Raw genomic sequence first — 15000 nt, forward strand, 5'->3', positions numbered from 1 at the left:
CCCGGCCCGGCCCGTCGGGTACCGTCGGGCTTGGGTCGGGCTCGGGTCGGGTATCCATGCCTTAATCTGAAGTTCTCAAATATGTTCTGATTATAACGATGCCAGCAAATAATTTTTGGTTCAGCTTCTTCTGCTGAAAGGACAGACCAACTTTTAGCACTTTAGCATCATTGGTATTTAGAGGTTCCATTCATTGGGTTTGACTTAGTTTCTGCTGTAGTTTGATGGGTGGTAGTAGTAACATTAAGTAGTTGTGTGGATTAAAACTATTTTATAAATATTAATCTGGAATCAAATGATGGATCTACTCTAGCAGTCACCACCTTCACAGGTGAAAGTATGTTTTTTGTAATTTCACATAAGAAGGGTCTTCAACAGCTAGAACGGGTCCACCAGAAGAGCACCCACAAGCAAAATGTGATCCTGTAATAGATGTCTCTCCTCTCTCCCTCTGTCTGTCTCTCTATCGCTCTCTCTGTCTGTCTCTCCTCTCTCCCTCTCTCTGTCTGTCTCTCCTCTCTCCCTCTGTCTGTCTCTCTATCGCTCTCTCTGTCTGTCTCTCCTCTCTCCCCCTCTCTGTCTGTCTCTCCTCTCTCCCCCTCTCTGTCTGTCTCTCCTCTCTCCCTCTCTCTGTATGTCTCTCCTCTCTCCCTCTCTCTGCCTGTCTCTCCTCTCTCTCTCTCTCTGTCTGTCTCTTATTGCAGGAGTGGAGTCTGGGTTCCAGCTGCCTCTCATCTATCAACCTCTGCTTTATATACCGGGTCATTGCATCAGATCATAATCAAGACGACTACAGTTCATCTCGCTCATGACAAACATTGCTATCTGTTTAGTCATTTGTGTATTTGCCTGTCATGATCCTTTCTCTTGTGCCTCAGCTGCCGGACCAGAACCACCATCACTGGACCCCACCACTAGCCGGCCTACTGTGTTCCTCTGACGGACCAGAACCACCATCACTGGACCCCACCACTAGCCGGCCTACTGTGTTCCTCTGACGGACCAGAACCACCATCACTGGACCCCACCACTAGCCGGCCTACTGTGTTCCTCTGATGGACCCGCTCCTTCCCAGAAACCATTGGACCTGTTCTCCATCCTGGACACCTGGACTTGATACTTGAGTACTTTAAATCAGTGGTTCTCACCCTTTTTTCAATAATGTTCCCCCTGTGAAACATTCTCTGAGCCAAGTACGCCCTGACCAGCGCAAAGCATTTTTGGGTAGAAAAAAAAGCCTGTATAAGAGGTCCATTACAGCGCTGCACCACCAGGGAATTCAGGGAATTATGCATGACTGATATTTTTAAAACATATTTTAAGAAATCTCATGTACCCCCTGCAGTACTCCAAAGTACCCCTAGGGGTACACGTACCCCTATTTGAGAACCACTGATTTAAATAAACCCTGTTAATTCACACTCCTGGCTCTTGTTCTGTTCACCATTCAAACCGATACCACTTTAGAAGTATGTATTAGGCATATCATTTATATATTTTATGTATTTAAGATTAAACTGTTAGAATTAGATATTGACATTGCATGTCCTTGTATGGTTTTTAGTTTTCATACTTTAAAAATGTCAGTGCAGTGAATATGGTACATTTGATTTAATCATTACATTGAATAAGTTGTTCATTTTTCCTTTGCAATTTGTGATAATACTTTTGTTATAATGAATTTACAATAACCCTACACAGATTAAACAGCACCTAGTGCATTTCCAATTACCTACTAAACACTTGACTATGTATTTCAAAATTAAATATATGCCTATAAATTAATCTAAAAGGATTTTGGTGAAGTGTTTTCATGGTGATTAAAATTGACAAGTACATAAAGACACACAAGAAAAGCACAAACTACATTTCCCTGATCCTTCTTTGTCAACATTCATGTATGGTAACATTTAAGAAATTATATTTATGTTGATAAAAGCCAAAATAGACACTTTTAATCAATTACAAATTCTATCAAATTACCAATGTATTCTTGTATGACTACAATATTGTGTATGTTCCTATAGTTACTTCAGAAAAACAACAAATGTAGCTTTAGAAAGACCTTTATTTCACATTGAAATGGGCATTAACTTCAAAAACTACATAAACCACAAACACTGGCAATATTTTTAAGATTATGTTAAATTGATGAATTAAATAACGTAGTTCACCTTTTACAATCCAGTGTAAATTCCCCACACAAACACTGCTGTGGGCCAAGGTAAAGACAAACTTAACTGTCACAAGACATGTCTGCATAATAAAAAGATGTAGTTGAATCACTGGTGCCACATTGTTAATTACAGTAGAAATGGTTGACATTACAAACCACAATATAAAAATATAGCTTAACATATACAGCTTAAAGCACTTGTGCAGCACTCTGTTCAGTCAAGTCCAAATGCCTGGGTACAGAAATAAAAGCTGCCTTTACAATTACAGTGAGCATAGTGTGACAGTCTGGTGGTTGTCTGTAATGCACAGTGGGAAAAGAAAAGAAAACCTGCGAGCCTTGTCGATCTTCCCCGGATTGTTAACAGCCCTCCACCTGCATCTCTGGGTGATGCCAGAGAAGATGGACTTCATGCCTGGATACTGCAGGTGGAGGTGCTGCAGGTCCCTCATTCCTGTAATGAGGTTGACGCCCTTAACATCCAATCCACTTTATTTATTTATTTACTCACTCCTCCCTCTCTCCTCCCTCTCCTCCCTCTCTCCTCCCTCTCCTCCCTCTCTCCTCCCTCTCTCCTCCCTCTCTCCTCCCTCACTGCTCCCTCTCTCTTCCCTCTCTCCTCCCTCTCCTCCCTCTCTCCTCCCTCACTCCTCCCTCTCTCCTCCCTCACTCCTCCCTCTCCTCCCTCTCTCCTCCCTCTCGTCTAAAAACGCCACATCCGCAACCAGGATGGCTGCGCCCATAAACGCAAACTCGACGACGGATAGCTGATCTCCACAAACCAATGGGTGACGTCACACATGCTCTGTCCATTAACATTAACTGTTAATTAATTAAACATTAATATTAACAGTCTATGGTCTGGACCGGAGCCGGAGACGCTTCTGCTTGAGGCTGCTGCATGTCATGGTGAGTGCTGATTGGCTGTTACTCGTCTAACATCTACCAACCAGATAGTGTTGTGGGCGGGACATGAAGTGAGATCAGTGGTGAGGTAAACGGGAGCAGAGGGAGAGACTCAGAGCTGTAGCTGAGACAAAGTACAACACCTTTTATTTCATTAACTTTATAATAAAACACAGATACAGATCATCTGCAAACTGCCAAATATGGGACAGAGCCTTTCCAGCTGCTGCTCCACGACGGTGGAAGCTGCTGCCTTCACATATCAGATGGTCTCCCTCCATTTCTGTTTTTATATCTCAGATAAATACACATTTATTATTCAGCACTTTGGTCAGATTAATGTGTTTAAATGTGCTCTAGAAATCAACTTTACTGACTGAAAGTTAACATAAGAAACATTTTACAGACCCAGAGATATGTTGCTTATAATAATTAATCAGAAATCACAATCAGAACAAGTTTGATTGGTTATTAATAATGTTTATTATACAGACGATAGATTATAGATATAGACCAAGATATAATAACAAGTTTATAACACTGACAACACTGCAAGATACAACTATTATAAATGCATTAAAGACAATTCATATTCCTTCATATATAATATACAACATCACATAATCTTTAGATTTAAAATACAACATCTGAGGGCGCCCGGTTAGCTCAGTTGGTAGAGCTGGCGCCCGTATATATATATATATATATATATATATATATATATATATATATATATATATATATATATATATATATATATATATATATATATAGAGGTTTACTCCTCGATGCAGTGGGCCTGGTTCAACTCTGACCTGCGGCCCTTTGCTGAATGTCATCCCCCCCCTCTCTCTCTCCTTTCATTTCTTCAACTGTCCTGTCAAAATAAAGGCCTAAAAATAATCTTAAAAAAAGGAAAACATCAATTGGAACACACACACACACACACACACACACACACACACACACACACACACACAGACACACACACACAGACGCACACACACTTGTGTAGACACACACACACACACACACACACACACACACACACATAAAAGTAAAATGATTTGTAATAAAACTCTTAGGTGACAGTAATGTTAAAAAGTGAATTCCCAACATGTTAAACTATTAAACCAAAATGTCCCCTAACAGAGCAGTCCCCCCTCCTATAATCCCACGCATCCACAACAACATCAAAAGATCAATTAACTCAATATATATACAATATAATATCATCTATATATATACACAACATACTAATCCAGACGATAAGGGAACATCTGCACCCTGTCAGGATCAAAGGTTACCTTCTAACATTCAGAACTTATTTCATATTATTATAATAATAATCATTGGGTATTTATTTTATATTATTATAATAATAATTATTAGATATTTATGTCTTATTTCCCATCATTTCTATTTGTTGTTTCTGTAATCTCTCTCTCTGTCTTTTGGTTTCTAGTTTAAATGTTTTCTCTGCATGAATGTGTCCCATCCCTTGTTTTAAAGCCAGTGTATACCAGGCTGTATTAAAGCCAGTGTATACCAGGCTGTATTAAAGCCAGTGTATACCAGGCTGTATTAAAGCCAGTGTATACCAGGCTGTATTAAAGCCAGTGTATACCAGGCTGTATTAAAGCCAGTGTATACCAGGCTGTATTAATGCCAATGATGAAATGATCATATATGCATATCAAGTGTGTGTGTGAGCTGAAAGCTGCTCTCCTCTCCGTGTCCTCAGGTTCACAGCGACTACAGCAGCACAGAGCATCAGCAGCAGGACACTGAGCACTGAGCATCGCACTTTGAAGAAGGTGGAGTAAATCCCAAAGGGCTCCATGTACACTAACACAGTTCTCTCTGTTGACTTACACTGATAACCACCATCATAAACTGCACACCAGTACTCCCCTGCATCTCCCACTGAGATATTAGAGATAACCAGCTTACCTTTATTATCGTACATGCTCACTCTGCTCATTCTCTGATACGTTACACTAAAGATTCTTCCCTCTGTTCGGTTCGACTTGATAAACCAACCATGCCTCTTACCCTCTCCCCTATCTGTGCATCTGAGAGTGACTTCTTCTCCCTCTGAGAAGAGCTCTACAGCAGGGGGGCCAAATTTGGGACACACCTTCAGTACATACTGTTGCTCTCTCATAGAGGCTTCACAGGAGTACACATCTGAGTGATTTAACATTAGAGATGAAAACACCAGCGAGTAGTTTTGGTCTACTGAAGGAACAGTCTGGTTGTGTAGTTCTTGGCCAGAGGACCAATTAGACCAACGTGGGGGCTGTTCATCAGTGGAGTCAGTGATAGTGCACGGCAACACAGCGGTCTCTCCCACAAAGCCGTGGATTGTCTTATACTGTAGTCTCAACCCTACAGGTTGACTGATAACACACTGCTGTTGGTTCATCATCAGACAGGTATAGTCTGTAACATCTGTTTTTGTGACGTTGGAAACACGAAGAGCTAATGTGTTTGTCACCACTTGGTATCTTCCTCTAACATTGTCCATCACTGATGTCGTATTGTCCCCAAAAACTCTGCTCCATGTTTCTTGCTCATATCTAGAGTCCAGTTTGAGCCACTGGACATCCAGATTATCAGCTGCTCCCTTACATGGCAGGTCCACTGTTTCTCCAAGACTCACTCTGATAAATGTCTTATCTATTGAAGTTGTAAAAACAGTAATAGTGAAGTTGTTCTCATGCATCACGTTGCCCTCAGTCCAACACTCCTCTCGGTACAGGCCGGAGTCTGAATGGGTCAGGTCGAGGATGGTGTAAGAAGAAGTATCCACATCGCTGACAAGTCGTTGTTCCAGGTGTTCAGGTACTGAGGGGTTGTAGTACCAGAGGTCAAAGGTGTACCACAGGACAAGCTTCTCCTCACCAACAGATCTGGAGATCAGGCAGGAGTCGGTGTTCTCAGGGAGGTTGAAGGTGTAAGATTCTCCTTCCTGTCGGATGATGATCCGTTCTTGTGCATGGATGTTGTTGATGAGAGCAAACAGCAGGAAGGAGAGCTCTGTGACTGCAGCCATTCTGCTCCGAGGTCGACAAACACTGACACCACTCAGCTCATATACGCTCTACACCAACCCTCATCAGCTGCTGCTCTTTATCTGGTACACACATGACTTCTTTATCTCATCATCAGAGGAAACTTTGCAGCATCAGCTCTCTATCCAGTAATCAATGTCCTTACATGACTCTAAAACTTGGCACATGTATTTACTGCATCTATAATATTTATGTCCCTGTATATTATTATTTTTAAGTTGACTTAAATAAATTGTTGAAATCTGTGTGTGAGTGTGTGTGTGTGTGTGTGTGTGTGTGTGTGCATGTGTGTCTGTGTGTGTGTGTGTGTGTATGTCTGTGTGTGTGCGTGTGCGTCCAGGTGTGTGTGTGTCTGTGTATGTGTGTGTGTGTGTCTGTGTGTATTTGTGTGTGTGTGTCTATGTGCGATTGTGTGTTTGTGTGTGTGTGTGCGTCTGCATGTGTGTGTGTGTGTGTGTGTCTGTATGTGTGTGTGTGTGTGTCTGTGTGAGTGTGTGTGTGTGGGTGTGTGTCTCTGTGTATGTGTGTGTGTCTGTGTGTGATTGTCTGTGTTTCTCTGTGTGTGTCTGTGTGTGTGTCTGTCTGTGTGCATGTGTGTGTGTCTGTGTGTATCTCTGTGTATGTGTCTGTGTGTGTGCATGTGTGTGTCTGTGTGTGTGTATGTGTGTGTGTGTGTGTTTCTGTATGTGTGTCTCTGTGTGTGTGTCTGTGTGTGTGTGTGTGTGTGTGTGTGTGTGTGTGTGTGTGTGTTTTTCAGGGCGACGTGGGTGCAGTCCCGCGGGTCTGCTCGGTCTGCACGAAGGAGTGGAACGTTGCTCTTGCATCCAGTAAGTTCATTCACCCAAACAAAAGGACTTTTGCTGGTCAAATTTAGTGAAATAGCAACTAGCTTACAAACTGCCAAAGAGAGATGCCTTTGAAGAGAATGTGAGAAAGGGAGGCCTGATAATGGACATAGATTTCGAAAATTTGTTCTCCGGTTTATGTACACCTCTTCCTGATACTCCCACGAAAAGCCCAAATCCCAAGAAGGTCTGCACCAGGGGCGGAGCTAGACTCTCAGTACAGTGGGGGCGGAGCTTCATCATGGGGCCCTCTGCTACCAAGTCATCTTAAAATTGTTACCGTTAAAAAAAAAAAACTGTAAAATATCTGATGAATGCACGTTATAATGTTTCACTTGTTGAGCCAAGTAAGCCTATATGTCAAATAAAACACAAAGAAAAGACACATTTTAACAAGTTAGTGTTGACGAACAAAGAAAACAGTTTGCCGGTCAAGTAAAAATGTTTCAGCACCACGGACAGAGACAGCTGATGGACAGAGACAGCTGATGGACAGAGACAGCTGATGGACAGAGACAGCTCAGAGATATGTTGCTCATAATAATTAATCAGAAATCACAATCAGAACGAGTTTGATTGGTCATTAATAATGTTTATTATACAGACGATAGATTATAGATATAGACCAAGATATAATAACATGTTTATAACACTGACAACACTGCAAGATACAACTATTATAAATGCATTAAAGACAATTCATATTCCTTCATATATAATATACAACATCACATAATCTTTAGATTTAAAATAAAACTCTTAGGTGACAGTAATTAATTAATTAAAAAGTGAATTCCCAACATATTAAACTAGCAGTCCCCCCCACATGCATCCACAACAACATCAAGAAAAGATCAAGTGACTCATGTATATATACAATATAATATCATATATATATATATATATATATATATATATATATATATATATATATATATATATATATATACACACACACACACACACATATATACACACACACACAACATATTAACCCTCCTGTTGTCCTAGGGTAAAAAAAACGACAAAAACATGATTGAAAAGATGTCAAAAAAGTGACATTTTTTGAATAAAATCGACAAAAATGTCAAGAAAAGTGTAGAAAAAGAACAACAAAATGTTGAAATTTCGACCAAGAAAAAAAAATAAGTATTTGAACACCCTGCTATTTTGCAAGTTCTCCCACTTAGAAATCATGGAGGGTCTGAAATTGTCATCGTAGGAGCATGTCCACTGTGAGAGACATAATCTAAAAAAAAAAATCCAGAAATCATAATGTATGATTTTTTAACTATTTATTTGTATGATACAGCTGCAAATAAGTATTTGAACACCTGAGAAAATCAATGTTAATATTTGGTACAGTAGCCTTTGTTTGCAATTACAGAGGTCAAACGTTTCCTGTAGTTTTTCACCAGGTTAACACACTGCAGGAGGGATTTTGGCCCACTCCTCCACACAGATCTTCTCTAGATCAGTCAGGTTTCTGGGCTGTCGCTGAGAAACACGGAGTTTGAGCTCCCTCCAAAGATTCTCTATTGGGTTCAGGTCTGGAGACTGGCTAGGCCACGCCAGAACCTTGATATGCTTCTTCCAGAGCCACTCCTTGGTTATCCTGGCTGTGTGCTTCGGGTCATTGTCATGTTGGAAGACCCAGCCTCGACCCATCTTCAATGCTCTAACTGAGGGAAGGAGGTTGTTCCCCAAAATCTCGCAATACATGGCCCCGGTCATCCTCTCCTTAATACAGTGCAGTCGCCCTGTCCCATGTGCAGAAAAACACCCCCAAAGCATGATGCTACCACCCCCATGCTTCACAGTAGGGATGGTGTTCTTGGGATGGTCCTCATCATTCTTCTTCCTCCAAACACGGTTAGTGGAATTATGACCAAAAAGTTCTATTTTGGTCTCATCTGACCACATGACTTTCTCCCATGACTCCTCTGGATCATCCAAATGGTCATTGGCAAACTTAAGACGGGCCTTGACATGTGCTGGTTTAAGCAGGGGAACCTTCCGTGCCATGCATGATTTCAAACCATGACGTCTTAGTGTATTACCAACAGTAACCTTGGAAACGGTGGTCCCAGCTCTTTTCAGGTCATTGACCAGCTCCTCCCGTGTAGTTCTGGGCTGATTTCTCACCTTTCTTAGGATCACTGAGACCCCACGAGGTGAGATCTTGCATGGAGCCCCAGTCCGAGGGAGATTGACAGTCATGTTTAGCTTCTTCCATTTTCTAATGATTGCTCCAACAGTGGACCTTTTTTCACCAAGCTGCTTGGCAATTTCCCCGTAGCCCTTTCCAGCCTTGTGGAGGTGTACAATTTAGTCTCTAGTGTCTTTGGACAGCTCTTTGGTCTTGGCCATGTTAGTAGTTGGATTCTTACTGATTGTATGGAGTGGACAGGTGTCTTTATGCAGCTAACGACCTCAAACAGGTGCATCTAATTTAGGATAATAAATGGAGTGGAGGTGGACATTTTAAAGGCAGACTAACAGGTCTTTGAGGGTCAGAATTCTAGCTGATAGACAGGTGTTCAAATACTTATTTGCAGCTGTATCATACAAATAAATAGTTAAAAAATCATATATTGTGATTTCTGGATTTTTTTTTTAGATTATGTCTCTCACAGTGGACATGCACCTACGATGACAATTTCAGACCCTCCATGATTTCTAAGTGGGAGAACTTGCAAAATAGCAGGGTGTTCAAATACTTATTGGTATTATTTGTGTCCCTGTACTATTTTTCTTCATGTGGAAATAAATAAATGGTTAAAATGTGTGTGTGTGTGTGTGTGTGTGTGTGTGTGTGTGTGTGTGTGTGTGTGTGTGATGTTTACGAGCCAAATGACGGAGAATCAGTTGCTTTACATGAAAGATTTAATGATTTAATGATTTATAAGTATGATCAGTTGGGAGTGTTGTACTGTGTTTTTTATCTTTATTTTTTTATTTTTAAGAGATGAGATGATTATAATTTTAACGATGTTTGATGACTGTTTGTGAAGTACCTTGGGTGTCATGAAAGGCGCTTTAAATAAAATGTATTATTATTATTATTATTATTATTATTATTATTATTACTTAGAGTTCTGGAACATTGCACCATACTATTGATAATATCACCATAGCTACTAAAAAAACTTTATCAAACATGACTTCTTTATCTCATCATCAGAGGAAACTTACACTAACACCTTATTCAGAGATGAGAGAGAGGGGTTTCCATAATGAGTTTACAGACGGTGCTACAGATGTTTCCTAGCAACAGATTGACACCTGACCAAAGTCTGTTGTCCCGTTGTAATGAGGGTCAGGGTCAGAGTACTCTGTACAGGTGGATCTGTCACAGTGTGTGTGTGTGTGTGTGTGTGTGTGTGTGTGTGTGTCTGTGTGTGTGTGTGTGTCTGTGTGTGTCTGTGTGTGTGTGTTTGGGGAGAGATAAATTAGCATAAATGAACAGAACATTTAGTAAACTGTAAGAAACAGTGTGGAGTGTTTTGTAAGAAGTGTTGAAGAATTGGAAACAAAGTTTGAAACTTTTAATCTCATCATCAGCAGCTGCTCTGTTCTGGAACATTGCATCATACTATTAATAATATCACCATAGCAACTAAAAAACTGTTACAAACATGACTTTATCTCATCATCAGAGGAAACTGAATTACAGTTTTTTACAATCACTTTGCTACTAATTTCAGAACCTTGACGTCATTTTTCAAAACTCTAGACACAAAACTCAAAACGGTCATCACTTGTAACAGGCTGTCCAATGTTCAAAACATTACATCATTCATTCATATCTTTAAAGAAATATTGCACAATCATTGGTTCAAAAATTTCAAAAAAATTTATGGTGAAATACCATTGAAACGTTACTTTAGCTCACTCACACACAAGCTACCGATAGTTTCACTGGGTCATCGTTCGTACAATCATTAAATATTGTAGTACAAAATAGGTGATACATGTTTCATTATGGTACTACATATAAATGTATCCCTGTAAAAGTACTGCAGTAGTAGAGAGAATACTACAGACTAATGTGGTACGAGTATATATACAGTGAGGAAAATAAGTATTTGAACACCCTGCTATTTTGCAAGTTCTCCCACTTAGAAATCATGGAGGGTCTGAAATTGTCATCGTAGGTGCATGTCCACTGTGAGAGACATAATCTAAAAAAAAAAATCCAGAAATCATTAATTTGTATGATACAGCTGCAAATAAGTATTTGAACACCTGTCTATCAGCTAGAATTCTGACCCTCAAAGACCTGTTAGTCTGCCTCTAAAATGTCCACCTCCACTCCATTTATTATCCTAAATTAGATGCCCCTGTTTGAGGTCGTTAGCTGCATAAAGACACCTGTCCACCCCATACAATCAGTAAGAATCCAACTACTAACATGGCCAAGACCAAAGAGCTGTCCAAAGACACTAGAGACTAAATTGTACACCTCCACAAGGCTGGAAAGGGCTACGGGGAAATTGCCAAGCAGCTTGGTGTAAAAAGGTCCACTGTTGGAGCAATCATTAGAAAATGGAAGAAGCTAAACATGACTGTCAGTCTCCCTCGGACTGGGGCTCCATGCAAGATCTCACCTCGTGGGGTCTCAATGATCCTAAGAAAGGTGAGAAATCAGCCCAGAACTACACGGGAGGAGCTGGTCAATGACCTGAAAAGAGCTGGGACCACCGTTTCCAAGGTTACTGTTGGTAATACACTGGGGAACAACCTCCTTCCCTCAGTTAGAGCATTGAAGATGGGTCGAGGCTGGGTCTTCCAACATGACAATGACCCGAAGCACACAGCCAGGATAACCAAGGAGTGGCTCTGTAAGAAGCATATCAAGGTTCTGGCGTGGCCTAGCCAGTCTCCAGACCTGAACCCAATAGAGAATCTTTGGAGGGAGCTCAAACTCCGTGTTTCTCAGCGACAGCCCAGAAACCTGACTGATCTAGAGAAGATCTGTGTGGAGGAGTGGGCCAAAATCCCTCCTGCAGTGTGTTAACCTGGTGAAAAACTACAGGAAACGTTTGGCCTCTGTAATTGCGAACAAAGGCTACTGTACCAAATATTAACATTGATTTTCTCAGGTGTTCAAATACTTATTTGCAGTTGTATCATACAAATAAATAGTTAAAAAATCATATATTGTGATTTCTGGATTGTTTTTTTTTTTAGATTATGTCTCTCACAGTGGACATGCTCCTACGATGACAATTTCAGACCCTCCATGATTTCTAAGTGGGAGAACTTGCAAAATAGCAGGGTGTTCAAATACTTATTTTCCTCACTGTATATATATATATATATATATATATATATATATATATATATATATATATATATATATATATATTAACTATATAGTTAAAATAAGAATATTTTAGGAGTTAATTGAGGTACTCATGTTCAGAGTTTTCCACTTGACAGTGAGCTAATCTCTGATATTTAGTGCTGCACTGGCACTTTAACTGGATGGTAGATCTAAATTTTTTTGACAACCACTCCTAGTTATTATTTTTTTGTTTAAATTTTTAGCTACCTGATAATATTAGTCTTTTTCTCTTTTTTAATGTTTCGTAAACATCAGATGTCGGATTGTCATTGTCATTTCTGTAGTATTGTTATTCTCTATACATGTGAATTGGTTTGTCTGTGGTGTCTATATGTTTAGAGAATATGTTGTGACAAGGACACGTAATGAATTTCCCCTTGTGGGATAATAAAGTTTACCTAGACCTTGATATTTACTATCTCAGAGTATCTTTTCCTAAACTCGTTACTATAACCTTAACAGACATCCAGTTCTGATTTTTTCTTTTTGTCTTTCATCATGACAGACTTCCTTTTTAGTTCCTTAAAAATAATATCTTTTAATGTCAGGGGTATACGTGACAGCACCAAAAGGAAATCAATGTTTTTGTTCAGTCGACGAAAAAAATGCGGATTTGATATTTTTACAAGAGACTCATTCGGTGGACAGTGATGTGGGATTTTGGAAAGCTCAATGGGGCGATACATGTTATTCCTGTCATGCCTCTCAACAATCAGCAGGTGGCGCCATTCTCCGTAACAATTTTAAAGGAGATATAGTTGAATCAGTGATCTCAAATGAGGGTAGATGGATAATCTTGGTTTTCAAATAAGACAATTCCTTCTTTATAGTTTACAATTTATATAACTATAACAATACAGCTCTAGCAAAAATAATGTTTTTACAACTTTGTATGAAACTAGAAGCCTTTAAAAACAAATATAAGGATGCACACTTGATTATTGGAGGCCATTATAACGATGCTCCAGATCTTGTAGATAGAGTACCTGTAAGATTAATCCCACATTCAAGATTCAAAAGTACTGCATATATTTGTGAACAACTGGCAGTTATAGTGTTTAAATGTTCTCTAGAAATCTACTTTACTTACTGAGAGTTAACATAAGAAACATTTTACAGACCCAGAGATATGTTGATTATAATAATTAATCAGAAATCACAATCAGAACAAGTTTGATTGTTCATTAATAATGTTTATTATACAGACGATAGATTATAGATATAGACCAAGATATAATAACAAGTTTATAACACTGACAACACTGCAAGATACAACTATTATAAATGCATTAAAGACAATTCATATTCCTTCATATATAATATACAACATCACATAATCTTTAGATTTAAAATACAACATCTGAGGGCGCCCGGTTAGCTCAGTTGGTAGAGCTGGCGCCCGTATATATATATATATATATATATATAGAGGGTTACTCCTCGATGCAGCGGGCCGGGTTCGACTCCGACCTGCGGCCCTTTGCTGCATGTCATTCCCCCTCTCCCCCCCTTTCATTTCTGCAGCTGTCCTGTCAAAATAAAGGCCTAAAAATAATATAAAAAAAAAACATCTGAAACACACACACACACACACACACACACACACACACACACACACACACACACACACATAAAAGTAAAATGATTTATAATAAAACTCTTAGGTGACAGTAATGTTAAAAGTGAATTCCCAACATGTTAAACTATTAAACCAAAATGTCCCCTAACAGAGCAGTCCCCGCAGCCCGAAGCAGTGATCCTATAGTCACACAACAACATCAAGAGATATATATATATATATATATATATATATATATATACATACTATATATAGATAGGGACATCTGCACTGTCATATCAAAGTTACTTATACATTCAGAACTTATTTATATTATATATACACAACATGCGTATTTACTATTTCCATCACTTATGTTTCTGTAATCTCATCTCTGTCTGTGTGTTCTAGTTTAAATGTTTTCTCTGCATGAATGTGTCCCATCCCTTGTTTTAAAGCCAGTGTATACCAGGCTGTATTAAAGCCAGTGTATACCAGGCTGTATTAAAGCCAGTGTATACCAGGCTGTATTAAAGCCAATGATGAAATGATCATATATGCATATTAAGTGTGTGTGTGAGCTGAAAGCTGCGCTCCTCTCCGTGTCCTCAGGTTCACAGCGACTACAGCAGCACAGAGCATCAGCAGCAGGACACTGAGCACTGAGCATCGTACTTTGAAGAAGGTGGAGTAAATCCCAAAGGGCTCCATGTACACTAACACAGTTCTGCTGGTTGAATTACACTGATAATCATCATTCATGTACACTAACACAGTTCTCTCTGTTGACTCACATTGACCATATCGGTCATAAACTGCACACCAGTACTCCCCTGCATCTCCCACTGAGATATTAGAGATAACCAGGCTCCCATTATCATAGTACCAGCTCACTCTGCTCATGCTCTGATTAGACGTTACACTAAAGATTCTTCCCTCTGTTCGGTTCGACTTGATAAACCAACCATACTGCCTACCCTTTCTCCTATCCTTCACCCTAACCCAATCTGTGCATCTGAGAGTGACTTCTTCTCCCTCTGAGAAGCGCTCTACAGCAGGGGGGCCAAATTTGGGACAAACAAACAGAT

At 39.7% G+C, this 15000-nt stretch overlaps 1 protein-coding gene and 1 long non-coding RNA gene across 4 annotated transcripts in view; both read right to left on the reverse strand.

Moving 5' to 3' along the window:
- Positions 1 to 5055, reverse strand: part of LOC118494459 — a 5177-nt gene extending 122 nt beyond the window's left edge. The window contains exons 1-3 of the long non-coding RNA XR_004896595.1: positions 4967 to 5055; positions 3703 to 3707; positions 1687 to 1693 (exon numbers count right to left, since the gene is read on the reverse strand). This is a non-coding gene — a long non-coding RNA (uncharacterized LOC118494459). The remainder of the gene's footprint in view (positions 1 to 1686; positions 1694 to 3702; positions 3708 to 4966) is intronic.
- A 5243-nt stretch (positions 5056 to 10298) lies between these two features.
- zgc:109986 (uncharacterized protein LOC553566 homolog) overlaps positions 10299 to 15000 on the reverse strand; it is a 36993-nt gene continuing 32291 nt past the window's right edge. For 2 of the 3 annotated variants that reach the window (XM_031279975.2, XM_031279974.2), the window contains exon 9: positions 10299 to 10356. The gene's annotated coding sequence lies outside the window, so the exon portion shown is untranslated. The remainder of the gene's footprint in view (positions 10357 to 15000) is intronic. The other variant, XM_035998562.1, reaches the window with a different exon arrangement.

Source organism: Sander lucioperca, chromosome 2, assembly GCF_008315115.2.
Source record: "Sander lucioperca isolate FBNREF2018 chromosome 2, SLUC_FBN_1.2, whole genome shotgun sequence".
Lineage (NCBI taxonomy): Eukaryota > Metazoa > Chordata > Actinopteri > Perciformes > Percidae > Sander > Sander lucioperca.